Here is a 24,186-nt window from a genome sequence, read left to right as displayed (position 1 = left end):
CTCCTGACACACACCTGCGTTCTTGCAGGGTTTGGTGCTGCAGGGTGCCAGCAGGGTCTCACAGTTCTCACCTATCACACACACACACACACCACACACATTTTTAGATAATGGACATGAACAGTGTTCAATATTATTGTTCTCATATTATTATCGTGTCTAATATTATTGTTTTCGGAACCAGAGTATCATAACTGGAAGTAGTGGGTGTCTGGACACTGGATAGATCGCCCATAGATAATGCTTTTGTTGGACATTTAAACACACACTTCATTCAGGAGGCTTCTTGCCCACAGTGAAAAGGTCTGTGAGTGTTAGAGAGCAGACCTGTTTGGGCCTACGGAGACATTTCCCTATCTGTCTGTTTCCACGACACCCAGCACGGACAGGAAGCAGGCTGGAGTTTCCTGCTATTGTCAAGGCATTTGCTGTTCTGTGAGACAGGAAGTCTGCAAACAGGAAATGTGTCAAGCAGCTGGGCCGTTCAGTTCCCACCCCTCCGTCACACAACCAGAGCCACTATTATTCCAGCTCTCGACGCAGGGTGGAATTTTCCAAAAAGAAGACTCAGGGAATAAATAAAAAGGTTGCCCAAAGGCAGTCAGTCCATCATTATCTGTTTTATCAAATAATACGAGGGAGAAATGGATGTGAGGACTTCTTACAAATATTTCCCTGTACTGTTATCAGGGACACAACGTCAACACAACAGACGCTGGAGTTTTAGCCAAGAGGAAGTCTTGCTGCTGGACATTCATTGACAGCTTGGTCTTCCGGAGCATGTTTTTCCTGAACGTCCAGTGCCTTAGAGAAGCTAGAACTTTGAGCACCACAGCAAGGAAATACCAAAACATTACGCTTAGATAGACCATCAGACATATATTTCACAATAGCCAAATATGTTCATACCGGTATATGGCAGTAGGCAGTTGCACTTGTACGCAGAGACATCATCGATGCAGGTCCCTTGGTTCAGGCAGGGATTGGAGGCACATTCGTTAATGTTGGTCTGACAGCTTGGACCTGGGATCAAAAGGTCAAGAAGTTATCAAGCACATGAGTTTGAGTTAAGAGTCAGGGTCAAATAGATCAAATCAATATAAAATGTATTGATGGTGGGAGTGCAATCTCGAGGACCATACACACGTACACACACACACACACACACACACTTACTCACCAGTGAAGCCGATTCTGCAGGAACACACATATCCGCTCGTCATATCCTTGCAGGTGCCTCCGTTCATGCAGGGGTTGGACTCACACTCGTTGTTGTTGATGTCACAGTTCTTGCCACTCCAGCCATTGTCACACAGACAGTTGTAACTAAGGAAAAGGTGGGAAAGCTCAATATCAGAGTAACAGACACTAAATTCCACTTTGAGTCCTCAAATCCACACCTTTTATGAATACTTAGGGATTTACTGTAGATATATTCATACCATATATGTAAGGAAGATTTCTAGATGTACACAAAACACAACTTAGTGATTTCCTTGGCATTGAAACAGATGAGAAAAACAGACTCACCCATTGACTTTGTCCTGACAGTGGCCATGGATACACGGGTTGCTAAGGCACTCATTGACCTGGGAGAAGCAGGTGGTGTCATGGTAACCCTCTGGACACAGACAGGTGAAGCTGTTGATGCCATCGACACAGGTGCCACCGTTGTGACATGGGTTGAGGGCACATTCGTCAAGGTTGATGTTGCACATGGTCCCTGTGAACCAGAACCCATGAACATGTTTACCTCTCTGACCTCTCGTACAGTAGTGTCTCAACTTTATAGCACAAGGAACATTTACAGTTTACAAACTGATTCAATTGGTGTTAGAAAATGATACAGGTAACTGCCAAGGTAAAGGAAGAAACAACATAAAGTGTCTTAATGGGTCATTGGGTCACCACGAGCCAGAACAGCTTCAATGCACCTTGGCATAGATTCTACAAGTCTGGAACTCTATAGGGGGGATGCGACACCATTCTTCCACCATAAATTCCATAATTTGGTGTTTTGTTGATGGTGATGGAAACGCTGTCTTAGGTCGCTCCAGAATCTCCCATAAGTGTTCAATTGGGTTAAGATCTGGTGACTGAGACACCATATGCATTACATCGTTTTCATACTCATAAAATAATTCAGTGACCTCTCGTGCCCTGTAGACAGGGGCATTGTCATCCTATGGGGTAAAAGCCATGGTAGCCTGCCCAGGATTTTCATACATGACCCTAAGCATGATGGGATGTTAACTGCTTAATTAACTCACGAATACGGTTGCACATTTTGGGGAATATTCAGAGGTGGAAACTTTCCATGAGAATTAACGGGAATATATGGGAATTAACGGAAATACATGCAAATTAATATTAATACCATTTAAATGTAGATGTTTTTTGAATTGGATATATTTACCATATTATATGGAGACAGAAACATAAACATTTTACCTTATCATAAGTAGACATAATTGCAAATGATTAAATCCTTCCAATATAATTTTTTTAAAACAATTTAGTTACGAATTGAACTTAAATTAAATGAGTTGACTCTTCACATGGGATGACTTCAATGAACAACAAAAGAAAGGGAATATTGAATGATCCCCAATGATCCATCGCATCTCCCATCGCATTTTCAACATACATCTGTAAAATGATAGTCTAGAAACTAAAGCTTTGGTTGTCTTCCTCTCAGGTTTCCATGTCTTCTCCCTGGACCTCCTCAATGTCCACCTCTTGAACACCAGACTCTGAGGCCTCATCTTCACTGTCACTTTCCAACCTTCTTGAGGATGGCTCTTTGTCAGACTAAAAAAGCCTCAAATTTGCCCAGATGCAACCAATTTTTCAACCCTTGTATTGGTCAGCCTGTTGTGTGCTTTGGTGTGTGTGTCTTCAAACAAGGACCAGTTGCGCTCTGAGGCGGTTGATGTTGGTGGGATTTGGAGGATGATGGAGGCAACAGGGGAAAGAGCCTCAGATCCACAAAGTCCCTTCCACCAGGTGGCTGATGAGATATGTTGGCACGACTGCCATATTGCATCTCCATCCCAAAGCCCTTGCTTGGAAGTGTACTTCGCCAGACTGCCAAGAACCTTGCCCTCATCCAGGCCAAGGTGGCGAGACACRGTAGTGATGACACCATAGGCCTTGTTGATCTCTGCACCAGACAGGATGCTCTTGCCAGCATACTTGGGGTCCAACATGTACGCTGCGGCGTGTATGGGCTTCAGGCAGAAGTCTTCAAGCTTGTTGATGTATTTCAGAACTGCAGTTTCCTCTGCTTGGAGCAACAGTGAAGTGGGCAGGGCAGTATGGATTTCTTCTCTCGCAAGCAGAGCCTGAACACAGACAGGATGGCATTGTCTCCATCAATCCGTGCAACGGCTAGTGCTATAGGTTCCAGGGGTTTCAGGCTGCTTACCACTCTCTCCCAAAATACATTATCCAGGAGCATCCTCTTGATGGAGCTGTCCATATCGGCAGACTGTGATATGGCCATTTCTTGGAGAGACTCCTTCCCCTCCAGGAGACTGTCAAACATGATGACGACACCATCCCAATGGGTGTTGCTGGGCAGCTTCAATGTGGTGCTCTTATTCTTCTCACTTGCTTGGTGAGGTAGATTGCTGCTGTAACTTGATGACCCTTCACAAACCATTTCCTTGGCTCTCTTGTAGAGTGTACCCATCTTTTGTGCCATGATGTCCTTGAGGAGCAGATTCAATGCATGAGCAGCATAGCCAATGGGTGTGATGTGAGGGTAGGACTCCTCCACTTTAGACCAAGCAGCATTCATGTTCGCAGCATTGTCTGTACCAGTGCAAATACCTTCTGTGGTCCAAGGTCATTGATGACTGCCTTCAGCTCATCTGCAATGTAGAGACCGGTGTGTCTGTTGTCCCTTGTGTCTGTGCTCTTGTAGAATACTGGTTGAGGGGTGGAGATGTAGTTAATTATTCCTTGCCCACGAACATTCGACCACCCATCAGAGATGATTGCAATACAGTCTGCTTTCTCTATGATTTGCTTGACCTTCACTTGAACTCTGTTGAACTCTGCATCCAGCAAATGAGTAGATAAAGCATGTCTGTTTGGAGGGTGTATGCTGGGCAAAGAACATTCAGAAATCTCTTCCAATACACATTGCATGTGAGCATCAGAGGTGAACCAGTTGCATACACAGCTCGAACAAGACATTCATCAGCATTTGTCTGACTATGTTCCTCCATTGAGTCAAAAAACTTCTGATTCCAGGAGGACCATGAACTGTTGCTATCGATAAGGTGTCTGATTCATAATTTTCACATCGAATAGAAGTAGAGGGACTTTTGTCAGAGGTTGCTTGTTGTGAGCGGTGAGGGAACTATGCGGTGAGGGAACTATGCACTTGGCCAGATGATTCTGCATCTTTGTTGCATTCTTCACATATGATTTGGCACAGTACTTGCAAATGTACACCGCTTTTCCTTCTACATTAGCTGCAGTAAAATGTCTCCACACATCAGATAGTGCCCGTGGCATTTTCCTGTAAAGATTAGAAAAAAAATGTTTAAAAAAATACAATTCCATGTACAGATAAATAGTTAAGCAGTTAGATTAAACAACTCCTTTGTAAGATAAATGTTTTAAAATGAAACATGTTTGGAAACAGGTGAATTAACACTCAAGCAAGCTAAAATCCACATGGTAGCAAAAACGAACTATCAGTTAAGTTAGAAATTATTTAAACACACTTTGCTGTAGGCTGCTATTTACTAGTTTACAAAAATGTATGTATGTCATAAAATATATTCACCCCACCCAGTATTGTAATCAAAACTTACCAGAAAGCATGTAGTCCTTGGCTCAGACAGTGTAGTAGTGTGGGCTCAATAGCATCTCATTAGTGTGCAAGATCTTGAGAATCAGCTGTACATGTGATGGAAGAATGCACTGCACATGTGATGGAAAAATGCACTGTGCATGCAGAGGTTTGCAATTCCATTGAATTGGGGATAGTGTAACCAAAATATGCCACAAGACCTAGAATTGCCTTATGTGTATCCCACAAAAAATATTCACTGTTATAAGCTAACTTTTTGATTATTTTAAGCAAAATTCCCCAAATTCCCGGGCTTAACTTCCCATGGAAAATTCCTGGAAATTTCCCGGAAAGTTTCTGACCCTTTGCAACCCTTCTCAGGAACCACACCTGTGTGGAAGCACAAGCTTTTAATATACTTTGTATCCCTCATTTACTCAAGAGTTTCCATTATTTTGTCAGTTACCTGTACAAATTAATAACACTTTATGGTTAGAAGTTATGAAACTTTGAACATAATATCATGTCGTAATCTTTGGAGTTGGTCAAAATCCATGAAGATATCATTTAGAAGTAAAACACAAAGCCCAACCCGTGCTACACCAGACAATGGACCATACAATGGGCTCTATATCCCCACAGTAAATGTATCCACCTAGACAAACTTGGGCTTTTTAAGTCCGGTTTTGTTGGCCACTTGAAATGCCGCCGCCATTCAGTGGGTGCCACGCATAACATGAAGAGAGGCCATTTAGCCCTAAAGCATGGACCAGCTTCCCCCCTTTTAAAATATCAACTTTCAGGAATCTTTCTGGGGATCTTTCCTCCAGTGAAATCCCCGGTGAGTGTTGGTCCTTTCAGAGCCTGGTGAGAGAGGCCAGCTTGTGTCTAGGCAACAGGTTGGGGGGGGGGGGGGGTCTGGAAAGTGACACTGCCACAGAAGGCCTCAAAAGGAGTGCATTCGCTTACCATCTGTCATCTCTCTCCCTCTTCCACCCCTCCACCCTACCCTCTATGCTCTTGTTTGTCCTGCCTTCACCTGAGAGGTCTGAATAGGAGAGGTAGGAGTACCCCCTTCAAATCTCAACCTGGGTAGCCACAGTCAGACAAACTGGTCCCCTACAGTATCTACTTACCGCTGTAGCCGGGCTCGCAGGCACACTCGTAGCCATTGATCTTGTCGAGGCATGTCCCGTAGTCACATGGCTTGCTCTTGCAGTCGTCCAGGTTGACTTCACAGTTTATACCTAGAAGCAAAGAAATTATCATCAAAGTTTCTATAGTAACATTTTCACAGATTAAAGTAAATCTGGGTGTCGAGGACAGTTTCGAGCTTAGAGAAGTCTTTTAGTGTGTGTGTGTGTGTGTGTGTGTGTGTGTGTGTGTGTGTGTGTGTGTGTGTGTGTGTGTGTGTGCATGCATGCGTCTGACCTGCGGTGCCCATGGGGCAGGTGCAGATGTAGGAGTTCTCGCGGTCATGGCAGATGCCTCCGTTCCGACAGGGCTGACTCAGACACTCGTTAATGTTGGTCTCACACAGCCGGCCCGTGTAACCAAGGCGGCAGTAGCAGGTGAAGGAGGCCAGGCCATCCTTACAAGTACCATAGTGACAGGGGTCCGAGAAACACTCATTGATGTCAGTCTCACAGTGTTGCCCCGTGTAACCTGGTAGAAAGACATGGAGTTGGTCACTTTAGTCTAATTTCTCTCCATTCTATTCAGGAGCCAGAAAACATTCAATCAGTTTTAGTTTCTTTTGAAATCTATGTTTGTTGTTTTATTGTTGTTTTTATGAGTAAAAAGACGAAACGCGCACACTGCTCCTGCTAGTATCACTGCTCTTTATTAAGCTTACATATCAGCCCCAAGGCCTCATCAGAGCTTTTGTGAGTGTTTTTAATTTGCACCATTGCTCCACTCACATCTGTTCAATATATTGAACGGGATTGGAGTCGAGGGAAAATAAACGTGTGTTACCAAATATAACAACGTTCTGTTTTTATACCTTCAGTGCATTCACAGGTGTACTTATTGGGGCCATCCGTGCACTTGGCGCCATTCTTGCAAGGCGTGCTGGAGCACTCATCAATATCTATCTGGCAAAGGTTCCCAGCAAAGCCTGGAAAAACAAGAAGATGTAGGGAGTGAGTGAGTGGTTCATTAGAGTGATCTTACCAAGCCCAAACTATGCCCACTCTATCCCTGGAAGCCTACATACATTATGATGAGAGCCCTCAATGACAGAGATGGCTGCATATGAATCAAAATGCCTGTCGTACTACAGCTTACTGTGTTCTTTCCTTCTACTCCTTTTCACCACTGCTCCCAAAAAGGGGGGGGGGGGGTGGCTTCCAAGGCCTCATGACCAGGGGTGAAAGACAAAGGGGGGACTGTCTGCTCAATGTAATGCAAAGCCGAGCCAGTTGCCTCTTTTGTCCCCCAAAACTTTTCCATCACAATGTGCATTCTCCCGTCCTGGTCTCGCCCCTTTCCCCGCCTGCTTCTCCCAACAGGGCTAGCTTGACCTCTGAACTCAGCTATTCAAATCCCTCATCATTGAAAATCAACCAGCAGGCTCCCTTATTTTCTCTAGTCATTCTGATCTCTGTTTTTATTTCTTCTTCCACCTTCTGTCGCAGGAACGGACAGTGTTCAGTAGTCACACATTTGAATTCTAAGTGGTAAAAAGAAGGATTCTATCTGATAAAGAACACACAGGTGGTCTAAGCCAAACAGCCAGCCAGAAACCAGTTGTCACTAATCCAAATAGGAAGTGGCTACATGGCTATCTGTTAGCTCTGCTCCATTCACAACACAGGGTCCTATCAATTTTCACTGTCCATCCATGCTAACGCTAAAGTTACCTCACACACACCTCCCAGAGCCAAAGAGGGGATTTAGCCCGGGCTTCTGGAATCACACATTTCAAAAGGGACGAGTGGGGTTTCCATGGAGATGATGTGTACAGAAATGAAAGGAGAGAGGACCCTACCCCGGCCTGGGCTTACACAGGAACACATTTACATCACAAGCAGGCAATGGGGACCCCAAAATCCCCCGCCTCTACCCCATAACCCCTCTAGAGCATAACCGTCTGTGCGTCTCAGTCCCCTCCCCTCCCGTACCCCAACACCCCCTCCCACTTTCACTACTGTCTCATTCAGGCCTCTCTCCTGCCCCCCTTACCCCATCCCCATCCCATAGATATGGGGGCTTTTCAGCAGCTAAACTCTTGTGTTCTCTGCTGTACCGCTCTACTGTTAACTGCACTTTCAACACACGGAGCCTCCTGCCTTTCTCTCTGAGCTATTTTTGATCAGAACCAACTGAGAACTGCACTATTTTCCATCAGAATTACTTCCACCTCAATAGCCCTGCTGAAAGAATGAAAACAAAAACACATTTTAGAGGCTGAGAAACCTTGTTGAGTGTCGGTCCGCCTCCCGTTCTTCTATCAGAACACTCCTCTGCTAACAGAACCCTCAATGCCTCTCGTCACATACTGGAGTCCAACCCTAATGGAACCCCTGTAGAAATACCTCTTCAAATCATCTAGATTCTACATGCAACACATCACTACACACAAAACCCAAACCTCACCACAACAGCTTCTACATGCAACACATCACTACACACAAAACCCAAACCTCACCACAACAGCTTCTACATGCACACATCACTACACACAAAACCCAAACCTCACCACAACAGCTTCTACATGCAACACATCACTACACACAAAACCCAAACCTCACCACAACAGCTTCGACAACTACACAGAAATGTAATACATGAAAACACAAACCTATTTCAGCTGCTACTCTTAGTTAGACGTTATCTGCTTAATTCTCTCTCAAATAACGTTATTGTGGCTAGCTACATCCAAACCAAGTTTAAGTGCACACTCATCAGAGTAAAAACTTGTTCTAAGTCAAAACTTTGTCAAGCCCTTCCTTATGGATTTTCCTCCTCGTCGAGCGCTGGCCTGCTAAAGCCTGCCTGAGGGCAGGGATTAGAGTATGCCTCCCGCACCCATCCAGTCCAGGGGGGTGATCGACCCCCCTCAGACTGCCGCAGCGTCCCGGGGCTCACCTGTGGGGCACTGGCAGTGGAAGGTGTTGATCTTGTCGATACATTTCCCATTGTTCAGGCAGGGGTCGTAGGCGCACTCGTCAGTATTGATCTGGCAGAACAGTCCCTCGTAGCCTGCAGCCAATTAGCAAGGGAAACAAGACACAGGACCAGTTAGTTAACTATGAGGTTTGTACAGTAACATTGACAGTGCCTGACTTCAAAGATATGGGTTTAGATTGCAGCCATCCTTTGATTAAAACAGTGTCTTTACCTGGCATACAGATGCAGTGGAAACCTCCTATCTGGTCGAGGCAGGTGGCTTCGTTCTGGCAGGGGTTGGAGAGGCACTCGTTGACGTCGTGTTCACAGCGAGCTCCAGAGAAGCCGGGCTGACACTTACACTGGAACGAACCCATGGTGTTCAGGCACTTCCCTCCATGCTCACAGGGGTTGCCACCTAGACACACAAAGAGACATGGAGTGAACCTTAACAAACATGTTACAGGGTGTGCTCCTTCACAATGCTGTGTAGTGGTTGTTACCTGTCTGCTGTGTCGGGGTTGTTACCTGTCTGCTGTGTAGGGGTTGTTACCTGTCTGCTGTGTAGGGGTTGTTACCTGTCCTGCCCCGTGCTAGGGGTTGTTCCTGTCTGCTGTGTAGGGTTGTTACCTGTCTGCTGTGTAGTGGTTTGTTACCTGTCTGCTGTGTAGTGGTGTGTTGCCACTGTCTGCTGTGTCGGGGTTGTTACCTGTCTGCTGTGTAGGGTTGTTACCTGTCGCTGTGTAGTGGTTGTTACTTCTGCTTGTGAGGGTTGTTACTGTCTCTGCTGTGTAGTGGTTGTTACCTGTCTGCTGTGTAGGGGTTGTTACCTGTCTGCTGTGTAGGGGGTTGTTACCTGTCTGCTGTGTAGGGGTTGTTACCTGTCTGCTGTGTAGGGGTTGTTACCTGTCTGCTGTGTGGGTTGTTACCGTGTCGCTGTGTAGGGGTTGTTACCTGTCTGCTGGTGTGGGGTTGTTACCTGTCTGCTGTGTAGGGTTGTTACCTGTCTGCTTTGTAGTGGTTGTTACCTGTTGCTGTGTGTGGTTGTTAACCTTCTGCTGTGTAGGGGTTTGTTCTGTCTGCAGTGTAGGTTTTACCTGTCTGCTGTGTAGTGGTTGTTACGTCTTCCTGTCCTGTGCTGCGTGGGTTGTTAGTCTGTCTGCTTGTGTAGGGGTTGTTATCTGTCCTGCTGTGTAGTGGTGGTTAATCTGTCTGCTGTTAGGTGGTTGTTACTGTCTGCTGTGTAGTGGTTGTTTATCTGTCTGCTGTGTTAGGGGTTGTTACCTGTCTGCTGTGTAGGGTTGTTACCTGTCTGCTGTGTAGTGGTTGTTAATTGTCTGCTGTGTAGGGTTGTTTACTGCGCTGTGTAGTGGTTGTTACTGTCTGCTGTGTAGGGGTTGTTACTGTCTGCTGTGTATGGTTGTATCTTCTGCTGTGTAGGGGTTGTTACCTGTCTGCTGTGTCGGGGTTGTTACCTGTCTGCTGTGTAGTGGTGTTTAACTTCTTGCAACTATAGGGGGTTGCTGTTCCGCATAGTAGCATAATTTGTGTCTCCAAATTAAAGCTGCCTCGTGCTAAATCTTTGAATCGGTAGCAATATGCATATTATTTGGTTTAGTTGATCGGATAGAAAAACGACCTTCTAGTTTCTATATGAAGTTGGCATTTTGTGTCTCTGAGTGTACAGGAACAATTTCTAACAGCTACTTTTCAATGACAGGCGTTCAGATTTTCAGAAATTTTTTACCTCTGATCTGGGGTCTGTTTACTAGAGGCACAGTTGAAGTGCTATGGTCAGAAACCGACAGCTGGCCTAGACGTCTTCCTCTGGGTGTCTGTACGTCATGCACGTTTTCAATGGGAAATCGATGGGACGTTCACGAGCCATTATAAATGACAAAAATGACAGAGGACCCCCTTTCTCACAGGTGCGCCTTCAGCGTGTAAGGCCATTCGGACCTGGCCCTCGTTCCAATCGTTTTCTTAACAACAACTATTGTCTCCGGTCATGTTTTTCAGTCGTTATAAGTTGGTAAAAACATCAATCAAATGTAGTGTGAATTGAAACGTTTTATTAGCAATTTATATCCGTTTAGTGCGTTCTGAGATTTATTTGTCGTGCACTCTGAAAGTTCTGCGACAGACGTTTTAGGGTGTCGGTCCGTGTGGTGTGGACATTTCGAAGGAACACGAGGACTATCATCGACAAAGACGTTTATACATAAAAAGGATACATGCCCAAGAATCTGATGGAAGAACAGCTCAAAGTAAGCAATATTTAAAATGATAAATCGTGTTTACTGTCGAATATTTTTAACGCATATTTCGCCATTTTGTTTGGGTATAGCTTCACTTGCCCAACCCTGTATTGAAAAGTATAGGATAATTTTAAAAAAATGTAAATCAGTCGGTTCATCTTAAGACTAATTTGTTTTTCGATTGCTGTCAACCCTGTATTTTTTAGTCAAGTATATGATTATGCTTCAAATTAAAAACTTAAGATCACTCTCTGATAGAATACGTCAGACATTATTGAGCTTGATTGCCTAGTATTTTATTGTGTTAACCACGGTTTTGTATGGCAAAATATGCACCTTTTGAACTAAACGTGTAATCTGTAGTAATGTAAAATTGATGTTACAGGAGTGTCAGTCGGAAGAATGCTCTGAGAAGGTTAGTGAAAAAATTTAATGATATTTTGGCGGTTGTATTACGTTATAGCGCTCTTTACGGCTTGGAATCGATGCTCTGGTAACGTTTCTACATGTGGTATGCTTACACTTATCGATTTTTGTGTTTTCGCCGTGAAAAAAAAAAAAAAACGCTTAGAAAAATCTGAACTATGGTCTGAAGATCACAAGACTGGGTCTTCTTCCATTGCCTATGCTTTGTCTATTTTTATGAATTTTTATGATGGAGTAAATTGGTTCATACACGTTGCTCTACTCTAGTAATTCCTAGTCGATTTGTGATGTGTGGTGCAATTGTAAACTGTTGATTTCTACCGTGACTAATAGGCACTGCTTTTCTAACAAAAAGACTGATCCTATACATGAATATGTTAATCAGACTGTCATCTGCAGAGGTTTTTTTCTGTGTTTAGTGGAATATCAATATCTTAGTTGAGCGAATTGGTGATATGGCACTGAAGGAGTAAGAAGACTGACTGGAGTTGAGCGATAGGTGTTTGTGTATTTTGCTTAACGTGTTTAGCTGAATAGATTTACACATTTTGTCTTCCCTGTAAACAATTTTAAAAATCTGGAAATGGTGGCTTATATTCACAAGATCTGTATCTTTCATCTGGTGTCTTGGAGCTTGTGATTTAATGGATATTTGTGATGCTACTATCTGTACTTGTGAAGGCTATGCAGCTATGCTTAAATTATGTGTGTGGGGGTTGGGGGGTGCTCCCGGAGATCCGGGGTAAAGAGTGAAAGGTTTTACTGCTGGAGGGTTGTTAACTGCGTTTAGGTGAACTGTCTGTGTTAGGTATCGTTGTGGTGTTGGTTACTCTTAGTTTTCTGGTCTGCTGTTGTAGTGTGTTCGTCTGTTATGGTTACTGTTGCTGGGTGTACGCTGCGTTGTGGTTATCTGTTTTGCGACCTTTGGAGGTTGTACCTGTTGTGTTAGGGGTTGCTTATCTGTGTCCTTGCTGTTGTACGGGTTTCGTCTGCCCGCTTGTAGGGGTCACGTCGTCTCTGCTGTGTGGCTACCTGTGCCTCTCTGCTGTAGGGTCTACTGTACGTCTGCTGGTAGTGGTTGCCTTAACGTTCGTACCTCTGCGTGTAGGGGTTGTACCTCTTACTCTCTGCTGTGTAGGTTGCTAATGTCTACTTTCTGCTGTGTAGGGGTTGCTACCTGTCTACTTTGTGTTACTTGTCTGCTGTGGAGGTGTTACTGTCACTCCTCTGCTGTGTAGGGGTTTCAACCTGTCTGCCTCTCTGCTGTGTAGGGGTTGCTAACCTGTGCTGAGGGTTGCTAGCCTGCTCCTGCTGTGTAGGTTTCACCTGTCTGCCCTCTGCGTGTAGGGGTTGCTAAACTGTCTACCCTCTCTGCTGTGTAGTGGTTGCTCTCGCTGTCTACCTTCTCTGCTTGTGTAGTGGGTTGCTACCTGTCTACCTCTTCTGCTGGTGTAAGGGGTTGCCTAACCTGTCTAACCCTCTGTTGTGTAGGGGTTGCTACCTGTCTACCTCTCTGCTGTGTAGGGGTTCTAACTGTCTACCTTCTCTGTGTGTAGGGGTTTCACCTGTCTCACTCTGCTGTGCTAGGGGTTGCCTTTTCCTGTCTGCCTCTTGTGCTGTGTAGGGGTTTCTACTGTCTGTCTCTGCTACCTGTCTGCTGTGTAGGGGTTGCTACACTGTCTACTCTCTTGCTGTGAGCGGGTTCTCCTGTCTACCTTCTCTGCTGTGTGGGGTTTGCTATCGTGTCTAACCTCTCTGCTGTGTAGGGGTTGCTACCTGTCTGACCTTCTCGCTGGTAGTAGGGTTGCTAATAGTCTACCTCTCTGCTGTGTAGGGGTTGCTGACCTGTCCTGCCTCTACTGCTGTGTACGGGGTTGCTACTGTCTGCTCTCCTGCTGTGAGTGGGTTTGCTACTGTCTACCTCTCTGCTGTGTGAGGGGTTGCTAACCTGTCCTACCTCTCTGCTGTGGAGGCGTTGCTACCTGTTACCTCTCTGCTGTGTAGGGGTGGCCGAACCTGTCCCTCCTCTCTGCTGTGTAGGGGTTGCTACCTGTCTACTCTCTGTGCTGTAGTCGGGTTGCTCACTGTCTACCTCTCTGCTGTGTAGGGGTTGCTAACTGTCTGACCTCTCTGCTGTGTAAGGGGTTGCTAACCTGTCTCCTCTCTGCTGTGTAGGGGTTTGCTACCTTCTGCCGTCTCTGCTGTGTAAGGGTTTGTACCGTGTCTATCCTTCTCTGCTGTGTAGGGGTTGCTACCTGTCTACCTCTGCTCTGCTGTGTAGGGGTTTGCTACTGTCTGCCTCTCTGCTGTGTAGGGGTTGCTACCTGCTGCCCTCTCTGCTGTGAGGGGTTGCTACTGTTCTACCTCTCTGCTGTGAAGGGGTGCTACCTGTCTCTCTCTGCTGTGTCGGGTTGCTACACTGTCTACTCTCTGCTGTGTAGGGTTGCTACCTGTCTACCTCTCTGCTGTGTAGGGGTTGCTACCTGCGACGCTCTTCTGCTGTAGGGGTTTCATACCTGTCTTACCTCTCTGCTTGTAGGGTCTACCTGTCTGCCTCTCTGCTGTGGGTGGGGTTGCTACGTCTACCTCTCTGCTGTGTAGGGTTGCTACCTGTCTCCTCTCTGCTGTGTAGGGGTTGCTACCTGTCTGCTTCTCTGCTGTGTAGGGGTTTCACCTGTCTCCTCTGCTGTGTTAGGGGTTGCTACCTGTCTACCTCTCTGCTGTGTAGGGGTTCTTAACCTGTCTGCTTCTCTGCTGTGTTAGGGGTTTCAACCTGTCTCTCTCTGCTGTGTAGGTGGTTGCTACCTGTCCTACCTTCTGTGTGTAGGGTTTGCTCACGTGTCTACCTCTCTGCTGTGTAGGGGTTGCTACCTGTCTACCTCTCTGCGGTGTGTAGTGCTGTTGCTACTGTCTACCTCTCTGCTGTGAGGGGTTGCTACCTGTCTACTCTCTGCTGTGTAGGGGTTGCTACCTGTTCTCTCTCTGCGTTGAGGGTTGCTACACTGTCTACCTCTCTGCTGTGTAGGGGTGCTACCTGTCTACCTCTCTGCGTGTAGGGTTGCTACTGTCTGCTCTCTGCTGTGTAGGGTTGCTACCTGTCTGCCTCTTGCTGTGAAGGGTTTGCTACCTGTCTACCTCTCTGCTGTGTAGGGGTTGCTACCTTGTCTACGGCTCTCTGCTGTGGTAGGTTGGTTGCTACCTGTCTACCTCTCTGCTGTGTAGGGTTGGCTATCTGGTCTAACCTCTCTGCTGTGTAGTGGTTGCTACCTGTCTACCTCTCTGCTGTGTAGGGGTTGCTACCTGTCTGCCTCTCTGCTGGTGTAGGGTTTGCTAACCTGTCTGCCTCTCTGAGTCTGTGAAGGGGGTGTGCTGACCTGTCTACCTCTCTGCTGTGTAGGGGTTGCTAACTCGTCTACCTCTCTGCTGTGTAGGGGTGCTACCTGTCTCTCTCTGCTTGTGTAGGGGTTGCTACCTGTCTGCCTCTCTGCTTGTGAAGGGGTTGCTACCTGTCTACCTCTCTGCTGTGTAGGGGTTGCACCTGTCTACCTCTCTGCTGGTGTAGGGGTTGCTAAACTGTCTACCTCTCTGCTGTGGTAGTTGTTGCTAGACCTGGTCTGACCTCTCTGCTGTGTAGGGGTTGCTACCTGTCACCTCTCTGCGTGTAGGGGTTTGCAACTGTCTACCTCTCTGCTCGTGTAAGGGTTGCTACCTGTCTGCCTCTCTGCTGTGTAGGAGTTGCTACTTCTATCCTGCTGTGTAGCGGGTTGCACTACTGTCTACCTCTCTGCTGTGTAGGGGTTGCTACCTGTCTGCTTCTCTGCTGTGTAGGCGGTTTCCACCTGTCTGCCTCTCTGCTGTGTGGGTTGCTACCTGTCTACTCTCTTGCTGTGTAGGGGTTGCTACCTGTCTGCTCTCTCTGCTGTGTAGGGGTTTCAACCTGTCTGCCTCTCTGCTGTGTAAGGGGTTTGCTACCTGTCTACTCTTCTGCTGTGTAGTGTTTGCTACCGTGTCTACCTCTCTGCTGTGTAGGGGTTGCTACCTGTCTAACCTCTCTGCGGGTAGTGGTTGCTGAACTGTCTACCTCTCTGCTTTGTGGGGGTCTACCTGTCTATCTCTCTGCTGTATGGGGTTTCTAACGTGTCTCCTCTCTGCTGTGTAGGGGTTGTACTGTCTACCTCTCTGCTGTGTAGGGGTTGCTAACTGTCTACGCTCTCTGCTGTGTAGGGGTTGCTACCTGTCTGCCTCTCTGCTGTGTAGGGGTTGCTACCTGTCTGCCTCTCTGCTGTGTAGGGGTTGCCTACTGTCTACCTCTCTTGCTGTGTAGGGGTTGCTCTATGTCTGCACCTCTCTGGCTGTGTAGGGGTTGCTCTGTCTACTTCCTGCTGTGTAGGGTTGCTAACTGTCTACCTCTCTGCTGTGTAGGGGTTGCTACCTCGTGTTCGACCTTCCTGCTGTGTAGGCGTTTCTACCTGTACTCTCTCTTCTGTATTGGTGACGCTACCTGTCTCCTCTCTTGCTGTGTAGGGTTGCTACCTTGTCTACCTCGTCTGCTGTGTAAGGGGTTGCCTACCTGGTCTACCTCTCTGCTGTGTAGGGGTTGCTACCTGTCTCCTCTCTGCTTGTGTGAGGGTCAATGTTGCCTCTGTTGTGTGGGTTGCTACCTGTCTACCTCTCTGCTGTGTAAGGCGGTTGCTACTTGTCTAGCTCTCTCTGCGTGTGAGGGGTTATCAACCTGTCTCCTCTCTCTGCTGTTAGGGGTGCTACCTGTCTACCTCTTCTGCTGTGTAGTGGTTGCTACCGTGTCTACCTCTCTGCTGTGTAGTGGGTTGCTTTACCTGTCTACCTCTCTGCCGTGGTAGGGTTGCTAACTGTTACCTCTCCTGTCTGTGAAGGGGTTTGCTACCGTCTACCTCTCTTGCTGTATTGTTAGGGTGCTAACTCGTCTACCTCTCTCTTGCTGTGTTAGGGGTTGCTCCTGTCTACCTCTCTGCGTGTAGGGTTGCTCCTGTCTGCCTCTCTGCTGTGTAGGGGTTTGCATACCTGTCTCCCTCTCTGCGTGAGGGGTTGTAACCATCACTCTTGCTGTGGTAGGGGTTGCTAACTTGTCTGCCTTGTCTCTGCTGGTGAAGGGGTTTCTAGACATGTCTCCTCTCTGCTAGTGTAGGGGTATGCTAACCTGTCTACCTCTCTGTGTGTAGGTGGTTGCTCCTGTCTCCTCTCTGCGTGTAGGGGTTGCTACCCTGTCCGGACCGCTCTCTGCGTGTAGGGTTGCTACTGTCTACCTCTCTGCTGTGTAGGGTTTCTCCCCTGTCTCCTCTCTGCTTGTTGTAGGGGTTGCTACCTGCTAGCCTCTCTGCTGTGAGGGGTTGCTAACCTGTCTACCTCTTCTGCTTGTGTACGCGGGATCTTACCTGTCCTACTCTCTGCTGTGTAGGGGTTGCTAACCTGTCTTGCCTCTCTGCTGTGTATAGGTGGTGCTACCTGTCTGCTCTCTGCTGTGAAGGTTGTTGCTACCTGTCTACCTCTCTGCTGTGTAGGGGTTGCTACCGTGGTCTACCTCTCTGCTGTGTAGGGGTTTGCTAACGTGTCTACATCTCTGCTTGTGTAGGGTTGCTACCTGTCTTACCTTCTGCTGTGTTAGGGGTTGCTACCTGATCGACTCTCCTGCCGTGTTAGGGGTTCTCACTGTCTACCTCTCTGCTCTTGAAGGGTAGCGTACCGTGTTCTGCCTCTCTGCATGTGTAGGAGTTGGCTACCTGTCTACCTCTCTGCTGTGTAGGGGTTGCTTACCTGGACTCTCATGCCGTGTAGGTTTCAATTCTGTCTCACTGTGTGCCACAATTCCTTCTGCTTGTGTTAGGAGTTGCTACCTGATCTACTACTCTGCTCGTTGTAGGGTTTGCTAACGTCTCTACCTCTCTGCGTCATGTAGCGGGCCTTTCAACGCCTCATCCTACCGTGCAGGTTCTCTGCTACTCAATGCTAGTCGTAAGGCTTTCTACCTGGTCTACCCTCTACCTGCTTGTCAGAAGTAGCTACCTTCTGCCTCTCTGCGTGTTAGGGGTTGCTACCTGTCTAGCTATGCTGTAGTAGGTATAAGCTTACCTGTCTGACCCTCTCTGCTGTGTAGCGGTTGCTACCTGTCTCTTTGGTTGTACTTCAAAACTCCTGCTGTGTTAGGGTTGCTACCTGTCTGCCTACTCTGGCCTATGGGGTTGCACTGGTCTGCCTTCGCTGTTACTCCTTAGCCTCTCTGCTGTTGTAGTGGGTTGCAGCCTTCTGCCATCTCTTGCTGTGGTAGGGGTTGCTCTGTCTGCCTTCTCTGCTGTGTTAAGGGGGGTTTTTTTTTTTGCCCCTAAAAACTGTTCTACCCCGTCTCTCTGGTAGGGGTTGCTACCTGTCTAACTCCGCCTTTGCTGTTTGCGTTTTAAGGGGTTGCTACCTGTCTACCTTCTGCTGTAGCTGGTTGCCTACCTGTCTACCGTCTCTGCTGTCTAGGGATTGCTACCTGTCCTGCCCCTCTCTGGCTGAGTGTAGCGGTTCGCTACCTGTCGTACCTGTCTGCGTGTAGGCGGTTGACTACCTGTCCACCTCCTCTGCTGTGTAGTGGTGCTACCCTGTCTGACCTCTCTGCTGTGTAGGGTTCTAACCTGTGTCCTACCTGTCTGCTGTGTAGGGGTTGCTTCCTGTCTAGCTGTCTGCAGTTGTGGGTTGCTTACGTGCTACCTGTCCGTGTGTAGGGGGTTGCTAACCCTGTCTACCCTCTCTGCTCGTGTATGGTGGTTTACCTGTCTACCTGTCACTGCTGTGAGGGTGCTACCTGTCTACCTTCTCTGCTGTGTAGCGGGTTCTACCTGTCTAGCCTCTCTCTCTGGTAGGGTTGCTTACCTGTCTTACCTCTCTGCTGTTGTAGGTGTTGCTACCTGTCTACCTCTCCTGCCCTGTAGGGTGCTTCCTGTCTAACCTCTCTGCCTGTGTAGGGTTGCTACCCTGTCTACCTCTCTGCCTGTGTAGTGGTTCTTACCTGTCTGCTCTCTGCTTGTGTAGGGGCTGCTACCTGTCTGCCTCTCTGCTGATTAGGGTTGCTACTGTCTACCTCTCTGCTGTGTAGTCGTTTCAACCTGTCTGCCTCTCTGCTGTGTAGTGGTTCTTACCTTTCACCGTCTCTGCTCTGTAGGGGTAGCTAGCTTGCCTCTGCTGTGTGGTTATCTTCTACTCGCTGTGTAGGCTACCTTGCTTGTAGGGTATTTGCCTCTCTGCTGTAGTTTGCACCTGGTTCTACCTCTCTGCTGTGTAGGGGTTGCTACCTGTCTGCCCTCTCTGCTGTTGTAGGGTCTACAATGTCGCCTCTCTGCTGTGTAGTGGTTGCTACCTGTCGACCTCTCTGCTGTGTAGGGTTGGCTAACCCTTCTAGCCTCTCTGCTTGTAGTGGGTTGCTACCTGCTGCCTTCTGCTGTGTCAGGGTTGCTACCTCGTCCTGCATCTCTGCTGTGTAGGGAGCTTTGCTAACCTGACTGACCTCTCTGCTGTGGTAGGGTTGCTACCTGTGTCTCTCTCTCTGTGTAGGAGTTGCTACCATGTCGTGCCTACTTCTGCTGTGTAGGGGTTGCTACGCTGTCTGCCTCTCTGCTGTGTAGAGGGGTGCTATACCTGTCGCTCTCTGCTGTGTAGGGGTCTACTGTTTTGCTCTGAGGCTTACCTTGTCTGCCTCTCTGCTGTGTAGGGTTGTCTACCCGCTGTCTTTTCCTCTCTGCTGTGTAGGGTTTTGCTAACTGTTCTGCCTTCTGCTGTGCTAGGCGGTTGCTACTGCTCGCTAGGTGCGCCTGTTCCGCTTGTGGTAAGGGTTGCTACTTCTGCCATCTCTGCTGTGTAGGGGTTGCTGAACCACTCTCTGCTTTGCTTGTTAGGGTTGCCTACCTGCTCTACCTCTCTGGTGTTAGGGGCTATGTCTGCAACTCCTGCTGGAGGTCTCCTGCTGCCTCGTGGTGGTTGCACCTGTCGCCTCTCTGCTGTGTACCTTTGCTACTCTGGCCTGCCTCTTGCTGTGTAGTGGGTTGCTACCTGTCTGCCTCTCTGCTGTGTAGGGGTTGCTACCTGTCTGCCTCTCTGCTCATGGCCCTCCTGCTACTCGGACCCTATCTGTCTGATTTCTACCGGCCTCCCCTCCATCCCTGTCAGCCCTGGCCCATGACTGGGTTTCTGATCTCTGAGGTCGAGGAAATCACATTTCTAGTTCTTGACTAACCAAGCATAATGAAGCCCATGAAGAATAAAGCCTATTCCTATATTGATCTAATGTGTGTTTATGAAAGCATCCCTCAGTGGTCTGAGCCTACTTACCTAGTGAGCACTCGTCAACATCCTGGTCACAAGCGGCGCCAATGTAGCCAAGGGGACAGGTGCAGATGGCCTTGCCGTTGACGGGGTTGGTGTCACAGTTAGAGCCTTTCTGACAGGGGTTACTGATACAGGCGTCATCCAGGTGACACAGCAGACCTGGCACAGCACAAGAACAACAGGAGACGTTGATAGGCGTTACAGTTATTTACTTCGTTAAAGTTATTTATTTAGTTATTGCTTTTCAACCTTGTAATAACTAGCTATAGTAAATACAGTGAGAGTATATGTGCTGCTGGCACTATAAAAGGAAAGGCTACCAATTTACTATCACTGTTGTAAACACACGAGATTCAGCATAAAATGGTGGGAGATAGACAAGTATAAAAAGCTCAGGGTCAGAACAATTCAAAAACAAGGAGAAATGCAGAAGACCAAAGTGCTTTGGCTGACCTGTGCGACCATGGGGACACTCGCAGAAGAAGGACGCCACACGGTCATGGCAGATGGCACCCTGATAGCAGGCGGCATTGGCACAGTCGTCAATATTCTCTCCACAGTCATCACCCGTCCACCCGTTGACACACACACACTGGTAGGCACCGTAGATGTTGTGGCACGTTCCACCGTTCTGGCACGCGTTGGGCATCAGTTGGCACTCGTCAACGTCCTCTGTACAGAACTGGCCTATAGGGGAGAACATGGAGGAAATGCACTTGTCAACAGCGCACGTGCACCCAAATGGGTCAACGAGAGCCAACGAGAGCCAACGAGAGCCAACGAGAGCCAACGATTAATAATAATGAAAAGAAAGGGCACTTCCACTGTAGAGTTCAGAGTAGGGTCAAAGTTATCCCATAAAGACTGATGCAGGGTGATACAGTATATGTTTTGTATTCACCTCATGACCTAGGTTAGGATTGGGGGTTAGTAATCTGATCCTAGATCTGTATTCATGAGCAACTTCTACCAGGAGTGTAGAGAAGAGTGGGTGGGTCAGGGGTACTGTATGGTTACCTGTGAATTCTGGTTTGCATTGGCAGTTATAGGTGTTAACGCCGTCCACACAGGTTCCTCCATTGTGACACTCGTGTCCTGGACAGTCGTCACTGTTAGTGTCACAGTTCTGACCCGAGAAACCTGAAGAGGACAGCACATCATGTTAAATACACACATATTACACACTGTTGTTTTTCATCTCAACAGAAGGGATCATGTTAGATTTTCATGGATAAAGAGGGAATATCAAGGAAACCTATTGGATATCTAAATATTTTTGTCTCTTTGGATCATTCTCTTTGCTTTTCCTAGTTAAAAAAATGCCTGGTTGGTGTCTTTCAAAACAAGGGAAGTGAAACTCTTTTACAGTTAATGTGGTCAACGGCCTCCTTCTTCAGAGGGTAATGAATGGCAGCGGTGGCAACCCTCCTTGAGTATGTGGCAGTCAGAAAAACAGCCAGCCACACCACAGCTACCCTTCCTGCCCTGGCATTACACAACACACCACCACACTATTGTTTGGCACCCTGACTGCAGAAGAAAAAGACAGGGACATTTAATAGGCAATACTGCCAATTTTGTGGGAGTAGAATCTGAGCATCATTGGATTGTTGACAATGAGAATACTTGTCTTGATTCATAATATAAATAATTTTTCTTTGGTACTGAAGTTACTGTGAGAACCATCCAAAATAGTGTGCAAGGCACAAAGACAGTGGTATGGCGCTTGCTAGGAGCTCAGTGGAGGTCTGTCTATCCCAGCCTGGCTTTAGAGCAGGGCGGAAGTGGTGACGTGATGGGTGGGGAGCAGGGAGAGGGGAGAGAAGATGACAAGTCCTGGTAACCCTGCCTATAGGACTAGCAGGCTCTATTTTGCTGTGAGAATGTTGTCTCTCCGCCATTTCCTCACAATAAGGCCCAATGCTTTCCTGCTCACACACGCACACGCACACGCACACACACACGCACACACACACAGCACTGTGGAGCCACTACAAACAGCTCTCAACACACACACTGCGGACCGCCCAACTACAAACGAGCTCTCACACAACACGCACTGTGCACCACTCAAACACGCTCTCACACACACAGCACCGTCGGCAGCCACTAAAACAGCTCTCACACACCACAGCAAACGTGGCAGGCACGCACAAACAGAACACGCTCTCACACACACACGACCTGCTGAGCCACCTACAAACCACGCTCTCTACAACACACAGCACTATGAGCCACTACATAGCACGCTTCACACACACAGCACTGTGGGCAGCCATACAAAACGAGCTTCACCACACGCACCTGCTGCGAGCCACTACAAACATGCTTCTCACACACTAGCATGTGGAGCCCTACAAAAGTTCAACACACGAGACTAGACGCACATGACAAACAAGCTCTCACACAGCACAGCCTATGTGAGCCACGTACCAAAACCAGCTCCACACAACAGGCACGTAGTGGAGCCCACCTACAAACAGCTCTCACACCAACATAGGCTAGGGCCGGCAACACTGCAACCGAGCACAGCCTTAGCCACAAACCAAGCTGCTCACACACACACGCACTGTGGAGCCCACAGACAGCTAACACGCAGTGCTCATCACTCTACACACAGGCACATGTGGAGCCACTACCAACAGCTCTCACACCTACACAGCACCTCACTGGACCCACTACCAAACAGCCTCTCCCACACAGCACCGCAGGACGCCGATAAAACAGCTCTGCACCACACACAGCACACTGGAGCCACATACAACACAGCCTCTCAACACCACCAACAGTACTCTCGGACGCACCTACAAAAGCTCTCCACAACACAGCACTACTGGAGCCCACACCAAACAGCTCTCACCACCACACAACACGCATCGTAGGAGCCACTACCAAAAAGCTCTCACCACACACCAGCACTGTGGCAGCCACTACAACAGCTCTACACACCACAGCCACCTATGGAGCCACTGCACACAGTTTCCACCTCCTGCACTCACATCATGACCAGCCACTAGACAACAGAGAATAGTACTGCTAGTTTAATTCACAGTGGTTTTGGATGTTTGATTGAGTCAAGATGGCTTGAAGTGGGTAGACTGGCGGAGAAAACACTTAGCTGCCCCTAAGTGGAAACGGATGCACAAGTTGAAAGTTCGTACAGGATCAAATCCTAACTTTATATAATCTCACATAACTGAAACTTTTTCATAGTTGAATGGACTGATTGTAAATGGTTCGGGATACAAGCGCCTGCTAAATGACTAAAAAGTAATGTAAATGTAGGCTTCTGCTCATAGTGGATCAGGCGGGACCACATTAAACAGAGCAGTACCTGGCACACAGGAGCATTCGTAGGTGGTGTCTCCCTTCTGGACGCAGGTGGCCCCGTTGTGGCAGGGGGAGGGGTTGCAGGGTAGGTAGCGGATATCACAGTGCTTGCCTGTGTACTCCTGGGGACACTGGCAGCGGTAGGTGCCCACCTCGTTCACACACACCCCTTCGTTCTGGCAGGGCGAGGGGCTCTGGGCACATTCATTGACGTCCTGCTTGCAGGTCTGACCGTAGAAGAAGGGGGTGCAGGAACAGATGTAGTGGGACTCGAAGGGGGTGCAATGCCCGCCGTTGGCACAGGGGTTAGAGGCACAGGGGTCTGCCTCCTGGCACTGCTTACCTGGAGGAGACAGACACTCATCTTGTAAATAAAGGATGAGACATTTAATAAATTCACGATTTTAACTTTATTAGGGCTCTCACAATAAAATATTATCACGATACTTAGGTGCCGATACAATATGTATTGCGATTCTCACAATTTTATATGTATTGCGATTCTCACAATTTTATATGTATTGCGATTCGATACTGTGGTTTTATTGTGATTTGATGTTCCAAACATATTGGTCACCATATGTCTGCTGCAGACAGACAAGAGCCATGAGAAAACAAGTTTTGATCAGTCATGGAAATAAAAATGCTGAAAACAAATTTGCTCCCTATTTCAAAAGAAGATGGAGAACAAGCTACAAAGGACAAATACTAGAGTTTTGGTGCAGGTACAGCCAACTAGCACAACAATTATATTGCGATATTGTCAAAACGATCCGATGCAATTTATCGTCAAAAATAATATCCCGAGATGTAACTGCATCGATTTTTCGCTCATCACTAATTTAATGGCCAAAAGTTTTGAGAATGACACAATATTAATTTCCACAAAGTTTGCTGCTTCAGTGTCATTAGATA

The 24,186-nt window shown here is 47.6% G+C and overlaps 1 pseudogene; it reads right to left on the bottom strand.

Moving 5' to 3' along the window:
* The window catches only part of LOC111973990 (neurogenic locus notch homolog protein 1-like), a 68,870-nt pseudogene that overhangs the window by 18,236 nt on the left and 26,448 nt on the right, over positions 1–24,186 (bottom strand).

Source organism: Salvelinus sp. IW2-2015, linkage group LG15 (genome assembly GCF_002910315.2).
Source record: "Salvelinus sp. IW2-2015 linkage group LG15, ASM291031v2, whole genome shotgun sequence".
NCBI lineage: Eukaryota > Metazoa > Chordata > Actinopteri > Salmoniformes > Salmonidae > Salvelinus > Salvelinus sp. IW2-2015.
Note: the sequence above shows the minus strand (reverse complement) of the source record. Positions and strands in the feature narration are given on the sequence as shown.